The following is a 25,743-nucleotide window of genomic DNA, read 5'->3' on the forward strand; positions in this document are numbered from 1 at the left end:
ATCTGTATATCAAATATACCCTTGTTCACTCTGCCATCCTCTTATCCACCAAAATTTTAGGGTATTTATGTTTCTAGTGACCATTTCCTTTGCGGTGTAAGCACTCAGTTTCAGGCTTTGGTTCGGCTTTGGGCTTCTTCACGGGAGTGACAACTTGTTTGCCATTCTACTTGAAGTTTCCCTTTCTTTCCCTTTGCCCTTTTCTTGAAACTAGTGGTCTTATCAATCATCAACACTTGATGCTCTTTCTTGATTTCTACCTTCGTCGATTTCAACATCACGAAGAGCTCGGGAATCGTTTTCGCCATCCCTTGCATACTATAGTTCATAACGAAGTTCTAGTAACTTAGTGATGGTGACTAGAGAATTCTGTCAATCACTATCTTATCTGGAAGATTAACTCCCACTTGATTCAAGTGATTGAAGTACCCAGAGAATCTGAGCACATGCTCACTAGTTGAGCAATTCTCCTCCATCTTTTAGCTATAGAACTTGTTAGAGACTTCATATCTCTCAACTCAGGTATTTGCTAGAAATATTAACTTCAACTCCTGGAACATCTCATATGGTCCATGACATTCAAAACGTCTTTGAAGTCCCGATTCTAAGCCGTTAAGCATGGTGCACTAAACTATCAAGTAGTCATCATATTGAGCTAGCCAAACGTTCATAACGTCTGCTTCTGCTCCTGCAATAGGTCTGTCACCTAGTGGTGCATTAAGGACATAAATCTTCTGTGCAACAATGAGGATAGACCTCAGATCACAGATCCAATCCGCATCATTTCTACCAACATATTTCAACACAATTTTCTCTAGGAACATATCAAAATAAACATATGAAATCAACAACGCAAGCTATTGATCTACAACATAATTTGCAAAATACTACCAGGACTAAGTTCATGATAAATTAAAGTTCAATTAATCATATTACTTAAGAACTCCCACTTAGATAGACATCCCTCTAATCCTCTAAGTGATTACGTGATCCATATCAGCTACACCATGTCCGATCGTCACGTGAGATGGAGTAGTTTCAACAGTGAACATCAATATGTTGATCATATCTACTATATGATTCACGCTCGACCTTTCAGTCTCCGTGTTTCGAGGCCATATCTGTTATATGCTAGGCTCGTCAAGTTTAACCTGAGTATTTCGCTTGTGCAACTGTTTTGCACCCGTTGTATTTGAACGTAGAGCCTATCACACCCGATCATCACGTGGTGTCTCAGCACGAAGAACTTTCGCAACGGTGCATACTCAGGGAGAACACTTCTTGATAATTCAGTGAGAGATCATCTTAAAATGCTACCGTCAATCAAAGCAAGATAAGATGCATAAAGGATAAACATCAAATGCAATCAATATAAGTGATATGATATGGCCATCATCATCTTGTGCTTGTGATCTCCATCTTCGAAGAACCGTCGTGATCACCATCGTCACCGGCGTGACACCTTGATCTCCATCGTAGCATCGTTGTCGTTACGCCATCTATTGCTTCTACGACTATCGCTACCGCTTAGTGATAAAGTAAAGCAATTACAGGGCGTTTGCATTTCATACAATAAAGCGACAACCATATGGCTCCTGCCAGTTGCCGATAACTTCGGTTACAAAACATGATCATCTCATACAATAAAATATAGCATCACGTCTTGACCATATCACATCACAACATGCCCTGCAAAAACAAGTTAGACATCCTCTACTTTGTTGTTGCAAATTTTACGTGGCTGCTACGGGCTTAGCAAGAACCATTCTTACCTACGCATCAAAACCACAACGATAGTTCGTCAAGTTAATGCTGTTTTAACCTTCGCAAGGACCGGGCGTAGCCACACTCGGTTCAGCTAAAGTGAGAGAGACAGACACCCGCCAGTCACCTTTAAGCACGAGTGCTCGTAACGGTGAAACCAGTCTCGCGTAAGCGTACGTGTAATGTCGGTCCGGGCCGCTTCATCTCACAATACCGCTGAGCAAAAGTATGACATGCTGGTAAACAGTATGACTTGTATCGCCCACAACTCACTTCTGTTCTACTCGTGCATATGCCATCTACGCATAAAACCTGGCTCGGATGCCACTGTTGGGGAACGTAGTAATTTCAAAAAAATTCCTACGCACACGCAAGATCATGGTGATGCATATCAATGAGAGGGTAGAGTGTGTCCACGTACCCTCATAGACCGAAAGCGGAAGCGTTATGACAACACGGTTGATGTAGTCATACGCCTTCACGATCCGACCGATCCAAGTACCGAACGTACGGCACCTCCGAGTTCGGCACACGTTCAGCTCGATGACGATCCCCGGACTCCGATCCAGCAAAGTGTCGGGGATGAGTTCCGTCAGCACGACGGCGTGGTGACAATGATGTTCTACCGACACAGGGCTTCGCTTAAACACTGCAACGATATGACCGAGGTGGAATATGGTGGAGGGGGGCACCGCACACGGCTAAGGAACGATCACGAAGATCAACTTGTGTGTCATGGGGTGCCCCCTGCCCCCGTATATAAAGGAGCCAAGGGGGAGGGGGTGGCCGACCAAGGAGGGCGCGCCAAGGGGAGTCCTACTCCCACCGGGAGTAGGACTCCTTTCCTAGTCCAACTAGGAGAAGGGGGGAAAGGAGGGGAGTGGAGAAGGAAGGGAGAGGGGGGGGGCGCCCCAAACCCTTTGTCCAATTAGGACTGGGCTTGGGAGGGGCGCGCGCCACCTCCTGGCTCCTTCCCACTAAGGCCCGTTAAGGCCCAATACTCTTCCCCGTATTCCCGTAACTCCTCGGTACTCCGAAAAATACCCGAATCACTCGGAACCTTTCCAATGCCCGAATATAGTCGTCCAATATATTGATCTTTATGTCTCGACCATTTCGAGACTCCTCGTCATGTCCCCGATCTCATCTGGGACTCCGAACTCCTTCGGTACATCAAAACTCATAAACTCATAATATAACTGTCATCGAAACCTTCAGCGTGCGGACCCTACGGGTTCGAGAACTATGTAGACATGACAGAGACACGTCTCCGGTCAATAACCAATAGCGGAACCTGGATGCTCATATTGGCTCTCACATATTCTACGAAGATCTTTATTGGTCAGACCGCATAACAACATACGTTGTTCCCTTTGTCATCGGTATGTTACTTGCCCGAGATTCGATCGTCGGTATCCAATAACTAGTTCAATCTCGTTACCGGCAAGTTTCTTTACTCGTTACGTAATACATCATCTCGTAACTAACTCATTAGTCACATTGCTTGCAAGGCTTATAGTGATGTGCATTACCGAGAGGGCCCAGAGATACCTCTCCGACAATCGGAGTGACAAAACCTAATCTCGAAATACGCCAACCCAACATGTACCTTTTGTGACACCTGTAGTACTCCTTTATAATCACCAGTTACGTTGTGACGTTTGGTAGCACCCAAAGCGTTCCTCCGGTAAACGGGAGTTGCATAATCTCATAGTTACAGGAACATGTATAAGTCATGAAGAAAGCAATAGCAACATACTAAACGATCAAGTGCTAAGCTAACGGAATGGGTCAAGTCAATCACATCATTCTCCCAATGATGTGATCCCGTTAATCAAATGACAACTCTTTTGTCCATGGCTAGGAAACGTAACCATCTTTGATAGACGAGCTAGTTAAGTAGAGGCATACTAGTGACACTATGTTTGTCTATGTATTCACACATGTATTATGTTTCCGGTTAATACAATTCTAGCATGAATAATAAACATTTATCATGATATAAGGAAATAAATAATAACTTTATTATTGCCTCTAGGGCATATTTCCTTCAGTCTCCCACTTGCACTAGAGTCAATAATCTAGTTCACATCATCATGTGATTTAACACCAATATTCATAACTGTATATGATTAACACCCATAGTTCACATCGTCATGTGATCAACACCCAAAGGGTTTACTAGAGTCAATAATCTAGTTCACATCGCTATGTGATTAACACCCAATGAGTACTAAGGTATGATCATGTTTTGCTCATGAGAGAAGTTTAGTCTACGGGTCTGTCACATTCAGAGCCGTATGTATTTTGCAAATATTCTATGTCTAGAATGCTCTGCATGGAGCTACTCTAGCTAATTGCTCCCACTTTCAATATGTATCCAGATTGAGACTTAGAGTCATCTGGATCGGTGTAAAGCTTGCACCGATGTAACTTTTTACGACGGGCTCTTTTATCACCTCCATAATCGAGAAGTATTTCCTTGGTCCTCATTAAGAATATTCTTGACCGCTGCCAGTGATCTACTATTAGATCAAAATTGTATTCCTTTGCCAAACACAGAGCAAGGTATACAATAGGTCTGGTTCACATCATAGCATACTTTATAGAACCTATGACTGAGGCATAGGGAATGACTTTTCATTCTCTTTCTATTTTCTGCCATAGTCGGGTTTTGAGTCTTACTCAACTTCACACCTTGCAACACAGGCAAGAACTCTTTCTTTGACTGTTCCATTTTGAACTACTTCAAAAATTTATAAAGGTATGTACTCATTGAAAAACTTATCAAGCGTCTTGATCTATCTATATAGATCTTGATGCTCAATGTGTAATCAGCTTCACCGAGGTCTTTCTTTAAAAACTTCTTTCAAACAATCCTTTATGCTTTCCAGAAAATTCTACATCATTTCCAATTAATAATATGTCATTCACATATACTTATCAGAAATGCTGTAGTGCTCCCACTCACTTTCTTGTAAATACATGTCTTCCAAAAGTCTGTATAAAACCATATGCTTTGATCAACTCATCAAAGCGTATATTCCAACTCCGAGATGCTTGCACCAGTCCATAGATGGATCGCTGGAGCTTGCACATTTTGTTAGCACCGTTAGGATTGACAAAACCTTCTGGTTGCATCATATACAACTCTTCTTTAAGAAAACCATTAAGGAATGCAGTTTTGACATCCATTTGCCATATTTCATGAAATGTGGCAATTGCTAACATGATTCGGACAGACTTAAGCATCGATACGAGTGAGAAAATCTCATTGTATTCAACACCTTGAACTTGTCGAAAACCTTTCGCAACAAGTCGAGCTTAGTAGATAGTAACACTACTATCAGTGTTCGTCTTCCTCTTGAAGATCCATTTATTTAACATGGCTTGCTAATCATCGAGCTTGTGAATCAAAGTCCATACTTTGTTCTCATACATGGACCCCATCTTAGATTTTATGGCCTCAAGCCATTTCGCAGAATCTGAGCTCATCATCGCCTCCTCATAGTTCGTAGGTTCATCATGGTCTAGTAACATGACTTCCAGAACAGGATTACCATACCACTCCGGTGCGGATCTTTCTCTGGAAGACCTACGAGGTTTTGTAGTAACTTGATCTGAAGTTTCATGATCATCATCATTAGCTTCCTCACTAATTGGTGGAGGAACCACTAGAACTGATTTCCGTGATGAACTACTTTCCAATTCAGGAGAAGGTACAATTACCTCATCAAGTTCTACTTTCCTCCCACTCCTTTCGAGAGAAACTTCTCCTCTAGAAAGGATCCATATTAAGGAACAAAGATCTTGCCTTCGGATCTGTGATAGAAGGTGTAACCAAAAGTCTCTTTTGGGTATTCTATGAAGACGCACTTCTCCGATTTGGGTTTGAACTTATCATGCTGAAACTTTTTCACATAAGCATTGCAACCCCAAACTTTAAGAAACGACAGCTTAGGTTTACTGCTAAACCATAGTTCATACGGTGTCGTCTCAACGGATTTAGATGTTGCCCTATTAAACGTGAATGCAGCTGTCTCTAATGCATAACCCCAAAATGATAGTGGTAAACCGATAAGAGACGTCATAGATCGCACCATATCTAGTAAAGTACGATTACGACGTTCGGACACACCATTACATTGTGGTGTTCCAGATGGCGTGATTTGCGAAACTATTTCACATTGTTTCAAATTAAGACCAAACTCATAATTCAAATATTTGTCTCCACGATCAGATCGTAGAAACTTTATTTTTCTTGTTACAATGATTTTTCCACTTCACTCTGAAATTCTTTGAACTTTTCAACTATTTCAGACTTATGTTTCATCAAGTAGATATACCCATATCTGCTCAAATCATCTGTGAAGGTTAGAAAATAACGATACTTGCCACGAGCCTTAACACTCATCGGATCGCATACATCGGTATGTATTATTTCCAGTAAGTCAGTAGCTCGTTCCATTGTTCCGGAGAACGGAGTTTTAGTCATCTTGCCCAAAAGGCACAGTTCGCAAGCATCAAATGATTCATAACCAAATGATTCCAAAAATCCATCTTTATGGTGTTTCTTCATGCGTTTTACACCGATATGACCCAAACGGCAGTGCCACAAATAAGTTGCACTATGATTATCAACTTTGCATCTTTTGGCATCAATATTATGAATATGTGTATCACTACGATCAAGATCCAACAAACTATTTTCATTGGGTGTATGACCATCGAAGGTTTTATTCATGTAAACAGAACAACAATTATTCTTTGACTTTAAATGAATAACCGTATCACAATGAACATGATCAAATCATATTCATGTTCAACGCAAACGCCAAATAACATTTATTTAGGTTTAACACTAATCCCGAAAGTATAGAGAGTGTGCGATGATGATCATATCAATCTTGGAACTACTTCCAACACTCATCGCCACTTCACCCTCAACTAGTTTCTGATTATTCTGTAACTCCTGTTTCGAGTTACTAATTTTTAGCAATCGAACAAGTATCAAATACTCAGGGGCTACTATAAACACTAGAAAGGTACACATCAATAATATGTATATCAAATATACCCTTGTTCACTCTGCCATCCTTCTTATCCACCAAATATTCAGGGTATTTCCGTTTCCAGTGACCATTTCCTTTGTAGTGTAAGCACTCAGTTTCAGGCTTTGGTTCAGCTTTGGGCTTCTTCACGGGAGTGACAACTTGTTTGCCATTCTACGTGAAGTTTCCCTTTCTTTCCCTTTGCCCTTTTCTTGAAACTAGTGGTCTTATCAATCATCAACACTTGATGCTCTTTCTTGATTTCTACCTTCATCGATTTCAACATCACGAAGAGCTTGGGAATCGTTTTCGCCATCCCTTGCATACTATAGTTCATCACAAAGTTCTAGTAACTTGGTGATGGTGACTAGAGAATTCTGTCAATCACTATCTTATCTGGAAGATTAACTCCCACTTCATTCAAGCGATTGAAGTACCCAGAGAATCTGAGCACATGCTCACTAGTTGAGCGATTCTCCTCCATCTTTTAGCTATAGAACTTGTTAGAGACTTCATATCTCTCAACTCGGGTATTTGCTAGAAATATTAACTTCAACTCCTGGAACATCTCATATGGTCCATGACGTTCAAAACGTCTTTGAAGTCCCGATTCTAAGCCGTTAAGCATGGTGCACTAAACTATCAAGTAGTCATCATATTGAGCTAGCCAAACGTTCATAACGTCTGCTTCTGCTCCTGCAATAGGTCTGTCACCTAGTGGTGCATTAAGGACATAATTCTTCTGTGCAGCAATGAGGATAAACCTCAGATCACAGATCCAATCCGCATCATTGCTACCAACATCTTTCAACACAATTTTCTCTAGGAACATATCAAAATAAACATATGAAAGCAACAACGCAAGCTATTGATCTACAACATAATTTGCAAAATACTACCAGGACTAAGTTCATGATAAATTAAAGTTCAATTAATCATATTACTTAAGAACTCCCACTTAGATAGACATCCCTCTAATCCTCTAAGTGATTACGTGATCCATATCAACTACACCATGTCCGATCGTCACGTGAGATGGAGTAGTTTCAACAGTGAACATCAATATGTTGATCATATCTACTATATGATTCAAGCTCGACCTTTCAGTCTCCATGTTCCGAGGCCATATCTGTTATATGCTAGGCTCGTCAAGTTTAACCTGAGTATTTCGCTTGTGCAACTGTTTTGCACCCGTTGTATTTGAACGTAGAGCCTATCACACCCGATCATCACGTGGTGTCTCGGCACGAAGAAATTTCGCAACGGTGCATACTCAGGGAGAACACTTCTTGATAATTTAGTGAGAGATCATCTTAAAATGCTACCGTCAATCAAAGCAAGATAAGATGCATAAAGGATAAACATCACATGCAATCAATAGAAGTGATATGATATGGCCATCATCATCTTGTGCTTGTGATCTCCATCTTCGAAGAACCATCGTGATCACCATCGTCACCGGCGTGACACCTTGATCTCCATCGTAGCATCGTTGTCGTTACGCCATCTATTGCTTCTACGACTATCGCTACCGCTTAGTGATAAAGTAAAGCAATTACAGGGCGTTTGCATTTCATACAATAAAGCGACAACCATATGGCTCCTGCCAGTTGCCGATAACTTCGGTTACAAAACATGATCATCTCATACAATAAAATATAGCATCACGTCGTGACCATATCACATCACAACATGCCCTACAAAATTGAGTTAGACGTCCTCTACTTTGTTGTTGCAAATTTTACGTGGCTGCTACGGGCTTAGCAAGAACCGTTCTTACCTACGCATCAAAACCACAACGATAGTTCGTCAAGTTAATACTGTTTTAACCTTCGCAAGGACCGGGCGTAGCCACACTCGGTTCAGCTAAAGTGAGAGAGACAGACACCCGCCAGTCACCTTTAAGCACGAGTGCTCGTAATGGTGAAACCAGTCTCGCGTAAGCGTACACGTAATGTCGGTCCGGACCGCTTCATCTCGCAATACCGCTGAGGCAAAGTATGACATGCTGGTAAGCAGTATGACTTGTATCGCCCACAACTCACTTGTGTTCTACTCGTGCATATGGCATCTACGCATAAAACCTGGCTCGGATGCCACTGTTGGGAAAGTAGTAATTTCAAAAAATTTCCTACGCACACGCAAGATCATGGTGATGCATAACAACGAGAGGGGAGAGTGTGTCCACGTACCCTCATAGACCGAAAGCGGAAGCGTTATGACAACGCGGTTGATGTAGTCGTACGTCTTCACGATCCGACCGATCCAAGTACCGAACGTCCGGCACCTCCGAGTTCAGCACACGTTTAGCTCGATGACGATCCTCGGACTCTGATCCAGCAAAGTGTCGGGGATGAGTTCCGTCAGCAGGACGGCGTGGTGACAATGATGATGTTCTACCGACGCAGGGCTTCGCCTAAACACTACAACGATATGACCGAGGTGGAATATGGTGGAGGGGGGCACCGCACACGGCTAAGGAACGATCATGAAGATCAACTTGTGTGTCATGGGGTGCCCCCCTGCCCCCGTATATAAAGGAGCCAAGGAGGAGGGGGTGGCCGGCAAAGGAGGGTGCGCCAAGGGGAGTCCTACTCCCACCGGGAGTAGGACTCCTTCTTTCCTAGTCCAACTAGGAGAAGGGGGGAAAGGAGGGGAGTGGAGAAGGAAGGGAGAGGGGGGCCGCGCCCCAAACCCTTTGTCCAATTCAGACAGGGCTTGGGAGGGGTGCGCGCCACCTCCTGGCTCCTTCCCACTAAGGCCCATTAAGGCCCAATACTCTTCCCCGTATTCCCGTAACTCCCCGGTACTCCGAAAAATACCCGAATCACTCGGAACCTTTCCGATGCCCGAATATAGTCGTCCAATATATCGATCTTTACGTCTCGACCATTTCGAGACTCCTCGTCATGTCCTCGATCTCATCCTGGACTCCGAACTCCTTCGGTACATCAAAACTCATAAACTCATAATATAACTGTCATCGAAACCTTAAGCGTGCGGACCCTACGGGTTCGAGAACTATGTAGACATGACCGAGACACATCTCCGGTCAATAACCAATAGCGGAACCTGGATTCTCATATTGGCTCCCACATATTCTACGAAGATCTTTATCGGTCAGACCGCATAACAACATACGTTGTACCGTTTGTCATCGGTATGTTACTTGCCCGAGATTCGATTGTCGGTATCCAATACCTAGTTCAATCTCGTTACCGGCAAGTCTATTTACTCGTTACGTAATACATCATCTCATAACTAACTCATTAGTCACATTGCTTGCAAGGCTTATAGTGATGTGCATTACCGAGAGGGTCCGGAGATACCTCTCCGACAATCGGAGTGACAAAACCTAATCTCGAAATACGCCAACCCAACATGTACCTTTTGTGACACCTGTAGTACTCCTTTATAATCACCCAGTTACGTTGTAACGTTTGGTAGCACCCAAAGTGTTCCTCCGGTAAACGGGAGTTGCATAATCTCATAGTTACAGGAACATGTATAAGTCATGAAGAAAGCAATAGCAACATACTAAACGATCAAGTGCTAAGCTAACGGAATGGGTCAAGTCAATCACATCATTCTCCCAATGATGTGATCCCGTTAATCAAATGACAACTCTTTTGTCCATGTCTAGGAAACGTAACCATCTTTGATAGACGAGCTAGTTAAGTAGAGGCAAACTAGTGACACTATGTTTGTCTATGTATTCACACATGTATTATGTTTCCGGTTAATACAATTCTAGCATGAATAATAAACATTTATCATGATATAAGGAAATAAATAATAACTTTATTATTGCCTCTAGGGCATATTTCCTTCAGATGAGGTGCAGAGTTTGCGGAGGAGTCTGCGGCGAGTGGGTGGGGACGAAGGTGGTGAGGGTTTTCCTTTTTCCTTTTGCATGTGTGAGTGAACACACACGATTCACAGAGATGATGGAGATGAATCGTGTGCGATAGTAAATCACCGAGATTGAATAGGAATCCAAATTTCCTTTGTCCTTTGTCCATGAGTTTTTCTTCTATGATGAACATAAAAACTGCTAATCACCGTGTTCAAATTTGGCACTTTTCCGGTTTCATTTACTATATTTAGGGGACTATGTGCATTTTCTAGGCATTAATGCACATAATACAAATTTCAAACAATCGGTGCTTGAAAAGCTGCGTGAGAACGGTCTGGAAAACCATGATCGTGCTATTTAGTAAATTATCATGCCTTTTACAAGGAATGGGCAGATATTTCAAGGAAATGTGTTTCCTGGGTACTATACAAAAATGAAATACATGCTTGGAAAACATGACACCTAGAGTGGTGCCATGGTATGGCCTCACCATGCCGTGGTAAAAAATTGAGAATGTTTGTCTTATGTCGTAATGCACGCCATTCATAAATCGAACCATCACCGAGGAAATTTCATTGTTTCGAGGGGAATCAACAAGATTGAAGGGGACGAGAATCCAAATTTCCTTCCTAGCTTGTCATTCAATTTTTTCTACAATCAACATACCCCCTCGAATGCAACGTGCTCAAATTTGGCATTTTTCCGGGCTCATTTGCCTTATTAGGGACTATGTGAATTTTCTAGGCATTAATCCACATAATTCAAATTCAAACAATCGATGCATGAAAAGGTGCACAAGAACGGTCTAGAAAAACCATACTCGTGGTATTTAGTAAATTCTCAAGCCTTTTACAAGGAATGGGCAGAGATTTCAAGGGAATGCGTGGCAATAGTCAACCACAAACGCGTCATTTACTAGGTTAGCAACTATAGGAAAATGAAATATGTGCTTGAGAAACATGACGCCTGGCATGGTGCCATCATGGTATGGCCTCAACGTTCCCTGGTTAAAAGCTGAGAAGGTTTGATTAATGTCATCATGCATGCCCTTAATAAATTGAACCATCACCGAGGAAGTTCCATGCTTTCGAGAGGGAAATCACCAAGATTGAAGGGGAATCCAATTTTCGTCCTAGTTTGTCATTCAGTTTTTTCCAACGTTCAACATACTGCCTCACATGCAACGTGTTCAAATTTGACATTTTTCTAGGCTCATTTACCATACTTAGGGGACTATTTGCATTTTCTAGGCATTAATGCACATAATTCAAATTTGAACAATCTGTGCATGAAAAGGTGCACAAGAACGGTCAGGAAAACCATGCTCGTCCTATTTAGTACATTCTCATGCCTTTTTACAAGGAATGGGCATATATTTCCAGGAAATGTGTGGCAATAGTCAACCATAAACGCGTCGTTTACTGGGTTAACAACTATACAAAAATTAAATACATGATTGGAAAACATGATGCCTGGCATGGTGCCATGGTATGGCCTCACCATGCCGTAGTACAAATTTGAGAATGTTTTCCTTATGTCGTCATGCACGCCTTTCATAAATCAAACCATCACCAAGGAAGTTTCATGGTTTCGAGGGGGAAATCACCAGGATTGAAGGGGGATCCAAATTTCCTTTGTCCTTTGTCCATGAGTTTTTTTTGTATGATGAACATACACCCTGCAATTCACCACGTTCAAATTTGGCACTTTTTCAGGTTCATTTACCATATTTAGGGGATTATGTGCATTTTCTAGGCATTAATGCACATAATTCAAGTTCAAACAATCAGTGCATGGAAGTGTCAGTGTACAAAAGTGTGAGCTCTTTTTGTACCCCTCACTTGTGCACGGGCAGTTGTAGCCATGCCTGCGGCAGGGCATAGCGGGGCAGCAGAAGACAGGAACACATGACTACCAAGACAGAAATCAAGTCAAAGAACAAGGAGTAGAAGACAGGAACACATGACTACTAAGACAGCAATCAAGTCAAAGAACCGTAGAAGGGATCGCCCTTTATCCCATAGGTGTTCGTTTCCCCGAGATCTTTGGCGTGCCAGGTAGGGGGAGTTAGTTGTGGGAATCTGGTCTATCCGTTTGTGCGGCAATTTTCTTCATCGCCGTGGCTCCAAAGAAGAAGACGATCGCAATGGTCGGTTCTTCTAGAGCCGCTACGCCCATCCCAACACGGACGGGTGACATGGAGGACGCTAGTGGCGGAGGAGATCAAGATCATCCACTCCACCCTGATACGAGAATCCAGGCGAGCGGCATTATCCATAGTGCCGCCGACGGACGACGTGCCGCCGCGCCCAGGGACGGAGTAGCACTACCTACAGGTGGCGCGGGCACCTCCAAGGGAAGAAAGATGCCCTCGCCAACGCACACGACGCAGTCCTCTCAGCTCATGAGCGACGAATAGCGTCGTGATGTTGAGGACCCCGGTCGTCGCCATGGCAAGAGCCCTCAGCGTCACTCTCAAGATGTGCAGGGCCGATATGCACGCCATGATGCTGGCGAAAAAGGCTTGCGGCCGCAGAATCATGATGGAACTCCTTCTAACATAGTTAGAAGTCTGAGTTCCTCCCATTCCTCGTGCCTGGCGCTGCCATCGACACGAGCAGAAGATTTGGCGTGAGTGCAACTACTCCTCAACTTTCCTCCTACTGTGGAGAAGCAAGAAGAGTGGAGGGCTGCCATCCAAAGCCTCATTGGCCACGCCAACAGGGATTGCCACCGGGAAGCAAGTCATCAGTCCGGCACATGTTGACAGTGGGAGCATTGGAAGCACCGCAACTACAGTGCACTCCCCTCCACCATGGCCGGCCCGTCGGGTTGACACCCATGATAACAGGTCCAGGGCGTCGTCTGACCCACAAGCGCATTGCGACCAATGTCAAGTTCGTCGGGAGCGGCTCAAGGAAGACGCCCGGACCACCATCGATCGGCGACGGGAGGCGCGTCACCAATCTGATAGGTGTACTGGGCCTACTGCCTACAGGCCTGTGCCAGGGGATGCTGGCGACTTGCCCTATGCAATAACTTGTCCAGCGTTCACCCGTGAGCTGTGGTAGTTCCAGTGGCCCACCACCCGCACGTTCAAGCCAGAGGTCCCGGAGAAGTACGACGGCAAGACCCATCCGTCTCAGTTCTTGAGCGTTTACACCATCGTGATGCAAGTTGTCGGAGCACGATACGACAAGGTACTCGCCGACTATTTTCTGTTGGTGCTCCAGCCCAACATCAGGTCATGGTTGATGCACTTGCCGATAAATTCCATCTCCTGTTGGTCGGATCTGTGCCACGAGTTTGTCGATGCCTTCACGGGCGGCCACGTAGCTCTTGGCCAGGCAAGCGATTTGCATGTGATCCCCGAGAGAGACGGCGATGCTTGCACAAGTACATACAGAGATTCAGTCATGTGCAGTACAACATCCCCGATGTTCATATGGCCGCTGCAATCAGCGCATTCCATCAGAACATGCGCAATCGTAAAATGCACGAAGAGTTGGCGATGAACAAAGTTGTAGATGTTGCCGAACTATATGTTCTAGCCGACAGATGTGCCCAAGCTGAGGAAGTAAGAAAGTACCCCGACGAAGATGCCGATCCGGGATGTGACTCTGAAGATGAAGATGTCGTCGCCCCGACAAAGAAGGGTCGATGACGCAACAGGAAGCACAAGGGAAAGACTGGGCTTGCTGTCGAGGAATCCGGCGACCCCGGCACCGCTACCGGGCCTTAGGGGCCGCTAGCAAGTCAGAGGGCTCCGACAAGGAGTATTGCAAGATTCACCATACCAAGGGCCACGACCTCCAAAACTGCCGCCAAGTTGAGAAGCTGATGGAGAAGCAGAGGGCTGAGTATGAGAGACGAGACAAAGAAAAGGGCCAAGGTGGCGCTGAGTGATCCGGCAAGAAGCACGGCCGACGAGGAGGTCACGGCGACAAGGAGAAGCAATAAGAGAGGCCTGCCCGAGGCCGTAACAAGAAAGAGGAGGATAACAATCATGATGATGATGACAAGTCCACCGAGCATGAGTTTCAGAAGGCGACGGAGATCATGTGCGTCGACGGAGGTGCCTTGTTGCATTCCTTACACCGCCTACTTAAACAATGGGCGCGTGAGATTAATGCGACGGAACTGATGGTCGATGCCAAGAAGCCACTAAAGTGGTCCCACATGCCTATCATTTTTTACGCCGAGGATCACCCTGATCGCACAACCGCGGTTCGGTGTTTGCCGTTGTTGGTCTCACCAATGATACGCAACCTCAATGTGACGAAAATGTTACTTGATGGTGGGGCCGGTCTGGACTTGATCTCGCCCAACGTGATCAAGAGGCTGCAGATCCCTGACGAAAATCTTGAGGAAACAGGCACGTTCTGCGGGATCAATCCAGGGAGAAGCCAGCCCGAGGGAAAGGTCACGCTACTAGTCATCTTTGGTGGCAACCTAAACTACATGATAGAGAGGATCATTTTCGATGTCGCTGAGATCCTGTTGCCATATAATGGGATCCTTGGCCGTCCAGCGCTAGCCAAGTTCATGGCGGCGGCGCACTACGTGTACAACAAGCTGAAGATGCCCGGCCCAATGTGCATCATCACCGTCAGCTGCGACAAGAGGGATGCGCTCATTTCTGCCGATCAACTCTACCAAGAGGCAGTTGAAGTGTCCACCGGCAAGATACTTGCTCCCGCCACCGAGAGGAAGACCGGCAAGGCTTCGACCACCGGCAAGGCTCCTGGCTCCGGTAAGGGCTCCTGCACTCACTCTGGCAATTGCGCCTCTTCGGTGTGCTGCATTCCCGCTGAGGACATGCCAGAGAGCTCTACCGGCAAGGGCAAGAAGTCTAAGGCGGCCCCACCAGAAACCAAGAAGGTGCTCATCAAGGAGGATGGCACGGGCGGAGCTTTTACCATAAGCTCCACCCTTGACAGCAAATAGGAAAGCGCACTTGTCGCCTTCCTATGGGCGAATGTTGATGTGTTTGCCTAGCAAGCATCCGACTTCCCCTGTGTTCCCAGGGAGGTGATTGAGAACCACCTTGCTGTCTATCCCCATGCAGGGCCCGTCAAGAAGAAGGTCAGAAAGCAAGCTTTGGAGCGACAAGAGTTCATCATCGAGGAGATCAGGAAGTTGGAAGCGGCAGGCTTGGTCAAGGGAGTACTCCACCCGACGTGGTTGGCCAATCTAGTGGTAGTGCGTAAGTGATACATCTCCAATGTATCTATAATTTATGATGTATTCATGCCATGTTTATAATATTTCAACATGATTTTGGTATGATTTGGTTAGAACTGACCCGGACTAATGCTGTTTTCAGCAGAACTACCGTGGTGTTGGTTTTTGTGCAGAAATAAAAGTTCTCAGAATGCGCTGAAAATCAACGGAGATCTTTTGTGGAAAATATAAAAAATACTGGAATGAAAAATTATCAGAGGGGAGTCCCGTGGGGCCCACGATGGTGGAGGGCGCCCGCACCCCCCTGGGGCGTGCCCTGTGCCTCGTGGACTCTCCGTGGGGCCCCCTGACTTGTTATCGGTGCCAACCTCTCCTATAGATCCCCAAACCTCCAGAAAACAACCTAGATCAGGAGTTCCGCCGCCGCAAGCCTCTATAGCCACCAAAAACCAATCGGGACCCTGTTTCGGCACCCTGTCAAAGGGGGAATCATCACCGGTGGCCATCTTCATCATCCCTGCACTCTCCATGATGAGGAGGGAGTAGTTCACCCTCGGGGCTGAGGGTATGTACCAGTAGCTATGTGTTTGATCTCTCTCTCTCTCTTGTGTTCTTGATATGGTACGATCTTGATGTACCGCGAACTTTGCTATTATAGTTGGATCTTATGATGTTTCTCCCCCTCTACTCTCTTGTAATGGATTGTGTTTTTCCTTTGAAGTTATATTATCGGATTGAGTCTTTAAGGATTTGAGAACACTTGATGTATGTCTTGCTTGGGATACCTGTGGTGACAATGGGGTATTCCATTGACTCACTTGATGTATGTTTTGGTGATCAACTTGCGGGTTCCGTGACCTTGGGAATCTATGCATAGGGGTTGGCACACGTTTTCGTCTTGACTCTCCGGTAGAAACTTTGGGCACTCTATGAAGTTCTTTGTGTTGGTTTGAATAGATGAATCGAAGATTGTGTGATCCATATCATATAATCATACCCGTGGATACTTGAGGTGACATTGGAGTATCTAAGTGACATTAGGGTTTTAGGTTATGTGTGTCTTAAGGTGTTATTTTACTACGAACTCTAGGGCTGTTTGTGACACTTATAGGAATAGCCCAATGGATTGATCGGAAAGAATAACTTTGAGGTGGTTTCATACCCTCCAATAATCTCTTCGTTTGTTCTTCGCTATTAGTGACTTTCGAGTGACTGTTTGCTGCATGTCGAGGGATAGTTATATGATCCAATTATGTTATTATTGTTGAGAGAACTTGCATTAGTGAAAGTATGAACCCTAGGCCTTTTTCAAAGCATTGCAATACCGTTTTCGCTCTCTATTAACACTTGCTACCTTGCTGTTTTTATATTTTTAGATTACAAAAACCTATATCTACCATCCATATTACACTTGTATCACCATCTCTGTGCCGAACTAGTGCACCTATACAATTTGCCATTGTATTGGGTGTGTTGGGGACAGAAGAGACTCTTTGTTATTTGGTTGCAGGGTTGTTTTAGAGAGACCATCTTCATCCTATGCCTCCCACAGATTGATAAACCTTAGGTCATCCACTTGAGGGAAATTTTCTACTGTCCTACAAACCTCTGCACTTGGAGGCCCATCAACGTCTACAAGAAGAAGGTTGTGTAGTAGACATCAAGCTCTTTTCTGGCGCCATTGCGGGGGAGGTTAGTGCTTGAAGGTATATCTTTAGATCTTGCAATCGAATCTTTTAGTTTCTTGCTTTAGCATTAGTTAGTCTATAAAACAGAACTACAAAAAATGGAATTGAGGGTGCCTCATATGCTTCATCTTTTTAATATCTTTCGTGAAAATGATGGAAAGGAAAATTGTGCTCAAGTGTTAGAAGAAGAATGCATTAAAATGTTTGGCACTAAATTTTTGAATGATGAGCATGATTGCAATGTTGTTAGTATGTATTCCTTGAATATCCATGATGCTAATGATCTGCAAAGCCACAAGCATGGGGATTCTATGTTTGATGAAGATGATATTTTTAGTCTCCCAAGTTTCGATATGCAAATTTATTATGATGATAGCATACCTCCTATTTATGATGATTATATTGATGAAAGTGGGTTTGGAAGAGTGTCAACTTTAGGAAGTAATGATCCCACTATTTTGTAGGGTGTTAAATCTTATTGTGATAATTATGAAAGTGGATTTGGAGAGGTCATGACTTTATTTAGTAGTGATTCCACTATTTTGGAAGAGGTTTCAATTGACTTATGATGATTATTGTGATGACACTTATGTTATAAAAAGAAGTGATAATTATATTTATAAAACTTGTCATGATTATGAATACCCTTTTTCTGAACATTATTCTTTCAATGTCGAAAAAAAATTATAGTATTCAAGTTTCTTATGATACTCTCACTATTCTGAATGAGAAGAATTTTGCTTATGTGGAGAGTAATGAAATTTATATGCTTGAGGATCATGAAAAGTGTGCTTTATGTGATAGTTATATTGTTGAATTCATTCATGATGCTACTAAAAATTATTATGAGGGAGGAATATATGCTTGTAGGAATTGCAATATTATCAAGTTTCCTCTCTATGTGTTGAAAATCTTGAAGTTATGCTTGTTTTGCTTTCCTATGCTAGTCGATTCTTGTTCCCATAAATTGTTTGCTCACAAAATCCCTATGCATAGGAATTGGGTTATACTTAAATGTGCTAGTCATATTCTTCATGATGCTCTCTTTGTGTTTCAATTCTCATCTTTTATGTGAGCATCATTAAAATCATCATGCCTAGCTAAAAAGGCATTAAAGAAAACCGCTTGTTGGGAGACAACCTAATATTTACCCCTACTGTTTTTTGTGTGTTCACATGACTAATATAATATGGCAATCATGTTTTGTAGCTTTTGTTTCAATAAAGTGCCAAGTAGAATCTTTGGGAAGACTTGCGTGAAAGTTAATGCGATCTTGCTGTAAAAAAACAGAAACTTTGCGCTCACGAGATTAGCTGCAATTTTTTTTACAGAAGAGTGATTTTAAGTTGATTCTTCTTGCAGAATATTAATATACAAATTACTCACGTCCACCAGTTTATTTCAGAATTGTTCGGGTTACAGAAGTATTCGAGAGTTACAGATTACTACAGACTATTCTGTTTTTGACAGATTCTGTTTTCTATGTATTGTTTGCTTATTTTGATGAATCTATGAGTAGTATCGGAGGGTATGACCAATAGAGAAGTTGGAATAAATTAGATATTACACCAATATGAATTTAGAATGAGTTCATAACAGTACCAAAAGTGGTTATTTATTTTCTCATACTAACGGAGCTTACGAGTTTTGTGTTGTGAAGTTTTCATGTTTTGGGTAAAGATTCGATGGACTATATATGGAATAAGGAGTGGTGAGAACCTAAGCTTGGGGATGACCAAGGCACCCCAAGGTAATATTCAAGGACAGCCAAGATCCTAAGCTTGGGGATGCCCCGGATGGCATCTCCTCTTTCGTCTTCGTTCATCGGTAACTTTACTTGGAGCTATATTTTTATTCACCACATAATATGTGTTTTGCTTGGAGCGTCAATCCGTTTTATTTTGTTTTGCTTGCTGTTTGAATAATATCCCAAGATCTGAAATTCTTAAATGTTAGAGAGTCTACACATAGTTGCATAATTATTCGACTACTCATTGATCTTCACTTATATCTTTTGGAGTACTTGTCATTTGCTCTAGAGCTCCATTATATCTCTTTAGAGCACGACGGTGGTTTTATTTTGAAGAATACATGAACTCTCATGCTTCACTTATATATTATTTTGAGAGTCTTAAACAACATGGTAATTTTCTTGGGTTACAAATTTGTCCTAATATGATGGGCATCCAAGAGGGATGTAATAAAAACTTTCATATAAAGTGCATTGAATACTATGCGAAGTTTGATTCTTTACAATTGTTTTGAGATATGAAGATGGTGATATTAGAGTCATGATAGTAGAGTAGTTGTGAATTTGAGAGATACTTGTGTTAAAGTTTGTGATTCCCGTAGCATGCACGTATGGTGAACCGTTATGTGATGAAGTTGGAGCATGATTTATTTATTGATTGTCTTCCTTATGAGTGGAGGTCGGGATCGCACGATGGTTAACTCATACCAACCCTTCCCCTATGAGACTGTGCATAGTGCTTGGTTTTGATGACTTGTAGATTTTTGTAATAAGTATGTGAGTTCTTTATGATTAATGTTGAGTCCATGGATTATACGCACTCTCACCCTTCCACCATTGCTGGCCTCTCTAGTACCGCGCAACTTTCGCCAGTACCATATACCCACCAGTACCTTCCTAAATTAGCCACCATACCTACCTATTATGGCATTTCCATAGCCATTCCGAGATAATATTGCCACGAAACTTTCCACCGTTCTGTTTATTATGACACACTTCATCATTGTCATACTGCGTTGCATGATCATGTAGTTGACATCGTATTTGTGGCAAAGCCACCTTTCATAATTCTTCCATACATGTCACTCTTGATTCATTGCACATCCTGGTACACCGCCGGAGGCATTCATATAGAGTCATATTGTGTTCTAAGTATCGAGTTGTAATTCTTGAGTTGTAAGTAAATAAAAGTGTGATGATTTTCATTATTAGAGTATTGTCCCAGTGAGGAAAGGATGGTGGAGACTATGATTCCCCCACAAGTCAGGATGAGACTCCGGAAAAAAAAATAAAAAAATAAAAAAAGAGGCCAAAAAAGAGAGAGAAGGCCTGAAAAAAGAAAAGAAAACAAAGAAATGAGAGAAAAAGAGAGAAGGGGCAATGCTACTATCCTTTTACCACACTTGTGCTTCAAAGTAGCACCATGATATTCATGATAGAGAGTCTCCTATGTTGTCACTTTCATATACTAGTGGGAATTTTACATTATAGAACTTGGCTTGTATATTCCAATGATGGGCTTCCTTAGATTGCCCTAGGTCTTGGTGAGCAAGCAAGTTGGATACACACCCACTTAGTTTCTTTTTGAGATTTCATACACTTATAGCTCTAGTGCATCCGTTGCATGGAAATTCCTACTCACTCATATTGATTTCTATTGATGGGCATCTCAATAGCCCATTAATACGCCTAGTTGATGTGAGACTATCTTTTCCCTTTTGTCTTCTCCACAACCACCATTCTATTCCACCTATAGTGCTATGCCCATGGCTAATGCTCATGTATTGCGTGAAGATTGAAAAAGTTTGAGAACATCAAAAGTATGAAACAATTGCTTGGCTTATCATCGGGGTTGTGCATGATTAAATACTTTTTGTGATGAAGATATAGCATAGCTAGACTATATGATTTTGTAGGGATAACATTCTTTGGCCATGTTATTTTGAGAAGACATGATTGCTTTGTTAGTATGCTTGAAGTATTATTGTTTTTATGTTAATATTAATTTGTTTTGAATCTTATGGATCTGAATATTCTTGCCACAATAGAGAAGATTACATTGATAAATATGTTAGCATTCCACATCAAAAATTCTATCATTTACCTACTCGAGGACGAGCATGAATTAAGCTTGGGGATGACGATACGTCTCCAACGTATCTATAATTTTTGATGTATTCATGCCATGTTTATAATATTTCTACTTGATTTTGTTATGATTTGGTTAGAACTAACCCGGACTAACGTTGTTTTTTAGCAGAAATACCGTGGTGTTGTTTTTTGTGCAGAAATAGAAGTTCTCGGGATGCGCTGAAAATCAACGGAGATTTTTTTGGAAAATATAAAAAATACTGGAACGAAAAATTATCGGAGGGGAGACCCGTGGGGCCCACAAGGGTGGAGGGCACCCCCGCCCCCCTGGGGTGCGCCCCTGTGCCTCGTGGACTCTCCGTGGGGCCCCCTAACTTGTTCTCGATGTCAACCTATCCTATAAATTCCCAAACCTCTAAAAAATTACCTAGATCGAGAGTTCCGCCACCGCAAGCCTCTGTACCCACCAAAAACCAATTGGGACCCTGTTCCGGCACCCTGTCGGAGGGGGAATCATCACCGGTGGCCATCTTCATCATCCCAGCGCTCTCCATGACGAGGAGGGTGTAGTTCACCCTCGGGGCTAAGGGTATGTACCAGTAGCTATGTGTTTGATCTCTCTCTCTCTCTCTCTCTCGTGTTCTTGATATGGCATGATCTTGATGTACTGTGAGCTTTGTTATTATAGTTGGATCTTATGATGTTTCTCCCCCTCTACTCTCTTGTAATGGATTGAGTTTTCCCTTTGAAGTTATCTTATCGGATTGAGTCTTTGAGGATTTGAGAACACTTGATGTATGTCTTGCGTGGGATACTTGTGGTGACAATGGGGTATTCTATTGATTCACTTGATGTATGTTTTGGTGATTAACTTGCGGGTTCCGTGACCTTGGTAATCTTTGCATAGGGGTTGGCACACGTTTTCGTCTTGACTCTCGGGTAGAAACTTTGGGGCACTCTATGAAGTTTTTTGTGTTGGTTTGAATAGATGAATCTGAGATTGTGTGATGAATATCGTATAATCATACCCACGGATACTTGAGGTGACATTGGAGTATCTAGGTGACATTAGGGTTTTGGTTGATGCGTGTCCTAAGGTGTTATTTTACTACGAACTCTAGGGTTTTTGTGACACTTGTAGGAATAGCCCTATGGATTGATCGGAAAGAATTACTTTGAGGTGGTTACGTACCCTACAATAATCTCTTCATTTCTTCTCTACTATTAGTGACTTTGGAGTGACTCTTTGTTGTATGTTGAGGGATAGTTATATGATCCAATTATGTTATTATTGTTGAGAGAACTTGCACTAGTGAAAGTATGAACCCTGGGCCTTGTTTCAAAAGCATTGCAATACCGTTTTCACTCACTTTTACCACTTGCTACCTTGCTGTTTTTATATTTCAGATTACAAAAACCTATATCTACCATCCACATTACACTTGTATCACCATCTTTTCACTGAACTGGTGCACCTATACAATTTACCATTGTATTGGGTGTGTTGGGGACACAAGAGACTCTTTGTTATTTTGCTGCAGGTTTTTTTGACAGAGACCATCTTCATCCTAGACCTCCCACAGATTGATAAACCTTAATTAGGTCGTCCACTTGAGGGAAATTTGCTACTGTCCTAAAAACCTCTGCACTTGGAGGCTCAACAATGTCTACAAGAAGAAGGTTGTGTAGTAGACATCAGTAAGGCGAATGGGAAGTGGAGGCTGTGTATCGACCATACTGATATCAATAGAGCCTGTCCAAAGGATCCTTTCCTGTTGCCACGCATTGAGCAAATAGTGGACTCCACTGCAGAGTGCGTCCTACTATTGTTCCTTGACGCCTATTTAGGATACCATCAGATCTTCATGAAGAAGGAAGATGAAGAAAAGACTGCGTTCATCACCCCATGTGGTATGTATTGTTTCGTATGAATGCCTTTCGGGTTGAAAAGTGCTGGTTCGACATTCACCCGAGCGGTCCAACTTGGTTTTGAGCCCCAGCTGCATAGAAATACGGAAGCTTAACTTGCGCAAGATCTAGAGGTCAAAACTAAGGACAAGGCCACGCTCGTGCAAGATCTGGAGGAAACCTTTGCAAACTTGCGCAATATCAACCTCAAGGTCAACCCAGAGAAGTTTGTGCTCGACATCCCATCCGGCAAACTTCTTGGGTTCTTTGTGTCTCAATGCGGAGTCAATACGAATCCCGACAAGATCAAAGTGATTGAGAAGATTGAGGTGCCAAAACAAATCAAGGATGTCCGTAGGCTCGCAGGCTGCATCGCCGCCATGAGAAGGTTCATCTCTAAATCTGTTGAGCGCGCTATCCCTGTTTTCAAGATTTTGAAAAAGGTAGGTCCAATGAAATGGACTCTGAAGGCAGAGGCAGCGCTGCAAGATTTGAAGAGGTACCTTTCCTCTACGCCAATACTAGTCGCGCCTAGACCATAAGATCCATTGCTACTATATTTAGCAGCAAGAAATCAAGTTGTTAGTGATGCGCTAGTGGCGCAACAAGAAGTTGAGGAAGAGGTGACAGTAGCGGCGAGGCCATTAGCTGAGGAGCTAGGGCCGGCAGGGCCCGAAGCCGGCGAGGCAGGACCCCCGGCAAAGCCTGTTCCCGGCAAGACAGAGTCTGCGCAAGTGAGCGAAGTAAGACAGAAGAAGAAGGTGATGCAACACTCAGTCTATTTTGTCAGCTCCCTCTTGCAGGGGGGTAGATCGAGGTATTCTGGTATGCAGAAGCTACTGTTTGGCCTCCATATGTCCTTGAGGAAGATGCATCACTATTTCCAAGCACATGAGATTACCATCGTCACTTGCCTCCCATTGCAACGTATCTTGCACAACCCAGATGCAACTGGGAGGATTGTGGAGTGGGCCTTGGAACTGTCGAGCTTTGGCCTCAAGTTTGAAAGTACTTCGACGATCAAAAGCAGAGCCTTGGCAAAATTCATTGCCGAATGGACCTCAACGCCCGATGAAGAAATTCAAGAGACCACTATCTCCGACAAGGAGGCAAGTACTCATTGGATTATGTACTTTGATGGGGCTTTATCATCGCAAGGTGCCGGTGCCGGCGTGCTACTTGTCGCGCCCATCGGAGAGCGCCTCAAGTACGTAGTCTAGATGCATTTTTCCCATGAATGGTCAACAAACAACACCACCGAGTACGAAGGGCTGCTCACCGGTCTCAGGATCGCGGCGGACCTCGGAATCAGAAATCTCATAATCAGAGGTGATTCACAGCTTGTCTTCAAACAAGTCAACAAGGATTATCAGAGCCTGCTGATGTAGGACTATGTGGATGAAGTGAGGAAGTTGGAGGAGTGCTTTGACGGTCTACAAGCAGAGCATGTTCCTCGAGCAGAGAACAACATTGCCGATGACCTGTCAAAACTCGCTTCCCTCAAGTTGCCTGTGGAACCAGGTACCTTTGTGCTTCCATTAACGCAGCCATCCGTTGAACCATCTGTCGACTTTCTGGGAATGGGGGTACCCAGACTTGCCTACCTGCGGCCTACGGTGTGGCTCACGGAGTGGCCCCGTACGGCCCATCTTCATCAACACGTGCTCAAGACCCTCGCGAGGGGCCAAGCCTCGCAGGGCGGACGACAGGAAGCTTCCTCGGGCACAGCCTCGTCAGGCTGGCTCGCGAGGAGGCGGAGAGATCAAGGCAGGGTACCTCACGAGGTGCCCATGACGCAAGCCATGACGACCGAAGTAGGGTGGGTGTCAGGCGGGCACCGACCTGCGTAGAGTCCTTGTTTCCTCTTTGGTGCAAAAGGGGCAAGCGCAGGCAAGAGTATCAAGCAAAGGCAACCATTTCAGTGCAACGAGACCAAGACCAGCAAAACGGCAGGATGGAGGTCATCGTGGAGCCCAAGCCGGCGTCACCGTCAGAGTCTTTCACAGGCGAGGACCGACTTTAGCCAGGATAAGTGTACTAGATGTTCCCCTTTAAAATGGCCAATTGTTGGCGCCCTTCCCGCTCAATATTTGGGAAGAGGACCAGGGCCTCGCTCTATAAATAGGGCTAGCCACCACAGAAGAAAGGGATCCGGATTGAATCCTTCCCAAGAGGCATCACCTCCACAAGAACTCCTCCCCTCGCGAGGAAGTTCTACCTTTGTATTGTTCATCATCAGCCCCTGAGGCAATCCACCACACCACAAACTAGAGTAGGGTATTACACCACAATGGTGGCCCGAACTAGTATAAACCTTGTGTCCCTGGTGTTGTTCTTCGTGTAGTTTAGATCCTTGCGAGGCGACCTACGTGAGTAGGTAGGATGTGTGATCTCCACGCGCACCCCAGAGTTCGAACCTTGAGGGTCTGCCGGAACCCGAAATCCAACATT

The sequence above is a fragment of the Triticum dicoccoides genome, chromosome 5B (genome assembly GCF_002162155.2).
Source record: "Triticum dicoccoides isolate Atlit2015 ecotype Zavitan chromosome 5B, WEW_v2.0, whole genome shotgun sequence".
Classification (NCBI taxonomy): Eukaryota; Viridiplantae; Streptophyta; class Magnoliopsida; order Poales; family Poaceae; genus Triticum; species Triticum dicoccoides.